The sequence below is a fragment of the Myotis davidii genome, unplaced genomic scaffold (genome assembly GCF_000327345.1).
Source record: "Myotis davidii unplaced genomic scaffold, ASM32734v1 scaffold460, whole genome shotgun sequence".
In the NCBI taxonomy this organism is placed as follows: Eukaryota; Metazoa; Chordata; class Mammalia; order Chiroptera; family Vespertilionidae; genus Myotis; species Myotis davidii.
The window spans coordinates 185,074-190,051 of record NW_006292692.1 but is presented as its reverse complement, the minus strand read 5'-3'; positions in this window follow the sequence as shown (position 1 = coordinate 190,051).

The window sequence follows — 4,978 nt, the reverse complement described above, 5'->3', positions numbered from 1 at the left end:
CAACATGGATGGAACTGGAGAGCAGATAAATACCACACGATTTCACTCATTTGTGGAATATAAGGAACAACATAATCTGATGAACAAGGACTGATCCAGAGACGGAGAGGCATTGATTGGATTGTCGGGCTTTGGAGGGAGGGTGGGGGAGGGGAGGGTAAAGGGGAAAGAGCAACCAAAGGACTTACATGCAGGCATAGAGGCCTAACCAATGGACACGGACAACGGGGGGGTGGGGGTGGTGGTGGAGGGTGATGTGGGGACAGGGACACATATGTAATATCTTAATCAATAAAAAATATATTAAAACAAAATTGTTCCGAGACCGACCTCGTTAAGGAGCTTGTTAACTCAAATTTATCAACTCAATGCAAAAAATCGGCTGAGAGACAGCTGGTATCTCAAAAAATGCGTTAGTCAGTTCACTCATAACAAGGCCCCACATCTTAATCAATAAAAAATATATTAAAAAACAATTGTTCCGAGACCGACCTCGTTAAGGAGCTTGTTAACTCAAATTTATCAACTCAATGCAAAAAATCGGCTGAGAGACAGCTGGTATCTCAAAAAATGCGTTAGTCAGTTCACTCATAAGTCAAGGCCCCACTGTACCTTTATTCAAGCTGTGAAGTTACATGGCTATGCTGCTTCTACCCATAGCACACTGAACACTGACCTATTCAGGTATTTTTTTTTTCTTTAAAGAGTACCAATAGGGATAACAAATAGAGTGGAAATGATTACCATAATTTTTATAGTTTCAGTTGACAAAGAAGTTTATACTTAATATTTGTATTTTGACAAAATAATATACCCATATTTTCCCCAATTTAAAGCAGTCTCAAGAAAGAGAGAACAGACAATGCAGTCTCCCCTTAAAAAGTAAGCATGCCATCAAATTGGCTAAATGTTTAAAATACAGGGATGGGCAAAAATAGGTTTATAATAACTAATTTATAGTACAAGGATAAAGCCTAGTTCACATACTCACAACTGTAAACCTACTTTTGCCAACCCCTGAATATATAGAAGGCATGGATGTATTCATAAAATAAGTCAAGAATTTGCCACTTTTGGAATGCTGAGCATCAGGGAGAGATAAAGGGTGCTGTAACAACTACAGTGCTGGGAATTGTGGAAATTCTACAACATGTGACATTCTATAGTAAAATAGAAGAAGCATTAGTTTCCTCTTGGTGAGTCTGTCTTTGTCACTAATATCTGTAAGTTTCGTTTTTTTGGCAGATAGTTGTTAGATTAGGAGAGACAGTTGGCAAAGATGCCCCTTCAGATTTAAATACAGATAACATGTAAATTGAAAGTGGGCACAAGCATATTTTGATAAAGTGATTTTAGGAGATTTTATCCCATTACTTTTTCCAGCAATCGATTTCTCTAAGCTTTTTTCTTTCCTCCTAATAAAAGCAGCTGGAAGTAGGCTGGTTATGTGCAGTATTTTTAATTACAACCTACTCTGTGTTTTTGTACACTACTGAATTGTATTAGGCAAACATACTAACAAAATCCATTTGGCTTACATCTTAGCTAACTTGAATTTTATAGGAATTGAGAACAATTTTTTGAGGCTTTGGATAATATAAACTACCAACCAAGATGTCAAATTTATCATGTGATGCTTTATTCTTTTTTCTTTCCAGGCTGAAAGCTGTCTCAAATTTCCAAACTTTCTGTAGCTCTTTCAAGGGAGATCATTGAAATCAGTAAAGATACTGAGAAGTACAAGTTGGCAGTTACAAAATAGCCATGGGGATGTAGGTACAGCATAGGGAACACAGTCAGTAATATTATAATAGCTGTCTGTGGTGCCAGTTGGGCACTGGCGATATGAATGTCTAACCACCATACTGGACATCTGAAACTAATACAAAATAATACTGAAAGTAAAGTGTAACTGAAAAAAAAATTAATTAAAAATTAATCCATATTTTATAAAGTAAAAAAATGAACTGGAGACTTAAAACTTTAAGTTCTGGTCATTAAAATGGTCACATATTTTTTTATCTATGTAACGTGAGGTGGAGATTTGAGGTGCAACTAAGAGGGATGAAAAGTCCTATACTTACCTCAATTATTTTGTTTACAGGCTTGCTTACTTTTCCTCTTGGAATGTCATGAGCTGGTTCACTCCATCAAGGCCAAGTTTACTTTTTCTGAGCTATAAAGTATTCAGCTATGCTGTCTGAATGTAGTGTCTTTTTCTAGATATATTTCAGTATTTCACCTTTATAGTGGGAATACCTAGCAAAGCTCATAATAACTACCTACATTCCCAGAAAACAATGCAGTTAGCAAACATTTAGAATTTTGAAGCAACCTATACAATGATGCCTTAAAGTGCAAGTTGCTAGTATTTCTGTAGCTTTGATTTTATTCTCCACCATAAAAAAGGGAGGATAATTGAAATTAAAAGTGCCTGACTTTGATCTATGTTTGAATAATCCTTGAGGCATTTATTGTAATTAAGGGGACTGACTTTGGTGCTCTTCCATTCATCCCAGTTTCCAAATAGGAGTTTTCTTTCTCTTTTTTTGCATTACAAAAGAAAGGGTGGGAAATTAGTAGTGATTCACATATACACTTCTTCCTGCCATTTCTTCTGCCTGGTTGCCAAAGTACAGCACTGAGCAAAACAGGAAAGTATTGCTCAAAAATATACAAATGATGAACTTAATATAACAGAGAGTCTACATTACCTGCAGCTTTGGAACAGAGCTATGAGCCCACACTGACTAGGGAGTTATTTCCTCACATTATTTTAATATGAAACAGTATGAGTGACAATCTGCAATAGAGAAGAGACTGCCACTGAGGAGACCCCAGTACTACAGAGGTACCTTCTGCTATTGATGCTTGCAATTGTTTCTTTTTAAAGGGAATTGTACTTTTTCAAAATGACGTTTCAGAAAGATATTGAGAGTGTTAAAAATGAGTTCTTCTATTTTTGTATGAAGTAACAGATGAAAAGATGAGTAATCAGTGATAAAAGGGCCCCGTGCTTATCGGGTATAGTGTTTTGTTACCTAAACTTATTTAATTTTTCTCTTTGTTGCAATTATTAAATGGCACAATTATCCTTTTATTTTTTTTATTTTTTTCTTACCAAATTTTATTCAAAATATTTGGACAACAAAACACCATTAAGTGATGTGGCTTGTCCAGAAGTTCCATACGCCCCCCCGCCCCCACCAGAAGATTCTGGAAAGAGCTGTAAGTTACATTTTTCTTTCTCTTCATTTTGAGAAGGAGATGTGAGGTAGGTTACTTTGATCTTATAGCAGGGTATCTTGTAGTCTGTTGTGCCATCTGTGTTGGGAATTTAGTTTAATTCACTTCAGCTTCATATTAAGCAACTCTGGAGAATGCTGGGCTATGCCCTAGACAGCTGTAGCCCCTGAGAAGTGAGTCAGTCAGATAGTTTCCTGTTCATCCACAACCCACCTTACAAACTGAGTCCTGAGTGTGAACAATAGGGTTTCTTCACCTAAGAAACCACTTGCTGAGACAGGGTCAGATTTGGATGGTGTGGGGGTTGGGGTAGGAAGTCATTCTTTGGTCAAGACCCCCTTAGCATTCTCCGCTGTCCCTGGACTTAGCCAAGGATCCTGATAAGGGGGAGAAAGGTGTGGGGGAAATGTGGTGAAGGATTTCAGAATGTCATCCTGTACTCACCTAGCCTGTTCCCATGCAATGGCATGAAGTATGGCATAGGTCTTAGGCACTTAAGGTTGGGGGAAAGCAGCATGGGGTCTTGAACTGAGTTTAGGATTTGGAACCCTTGGGCTGGTACCTGAGTCCCTGCTGTGTAACTCAAAAAAAGTCACTGCATCTTTCTGAACCCTGACAACTTCACAGGGCTATGATGAACATCTAATCCAACAATAAACTTCAAAGCACTTCTAAAACCACAAAACACTAAATCAACTATTAGTTATTTGTGTGAGAGCTTGGGACTGGAAATATAGATTGAGTCATCAATATAAATGTAAGAATGAAAGTTTGAGAGAAGTCTAATGAGAATGTTTGGTCAACTTAACTCCTTAAATTATCATATTTTATAAACCCCAATTTTCTTATATCAGGTTTACTTCTCCTATTATTGACCTCCTTAACAGTTTCTCCCCTTCATGGCAGGTAGATTCTACATTGATCTGTTCAAAGAGAGCCTTTTCCTGTTCCATCCTTTTACTGTATCTCTTCCTGTTTCTCCCAAGTTAAACTGAGAAACCAGCCAATCCAGCTGACTTTCTCTGCCCTGACACCTGACAGGATTTTCCCAGCACTGTGGGGCACCAGGGAAAGATTTACTTCAAAGAGGGGATGGAAATCTTCGGAACTCCCAATCACACCTGGGTAACAATAGTAGAGATTCCCACCTGACTGCAGGGCTGTGTCTGGGCTGGGGAGGAGGGTCAGAGGGGGAAGCACAGTCCCCCTGGGGTCCAGGTGGGGAGGAAGAATGTAGATAAGAATAGAGAACTACAATTTACTCCCACAGTAAACTTTAGATTTTTGGCTCTTCTTTATTTGGATGTAAACCTTACAAATTTTAGAGATTATTTTCAGTGGGTCAAATAAATGATGGGGCTGGTGGCAAGAGGCACCAAAAAATATGAACTACAACTAGATTAAATTCTCTACCATATATAAATTGAAACAATCATTTCACTTTAAACTAGAGCTTTTGTCACATAGCATGCAATGATTTTTTCATGTTATCTTTATGTCAGCTTTCTGAAAATATCATAAATCTATAATATAGGCTAAGTATTTAAAATTGCCAAGCAGGGAGAGTCTTCTGTACAAAACAAAACAAAACAAAACAAAACAAAACCTGAGACACACTAGTGAACCACAATAAAGCCTATAGCTATGAGTATAGACACTTATAAATAAGTTAGAAAAATAGCTATTTTATTCCCTGTCATTTTCACATACTGTGAAGATCCAGAGAGGTATT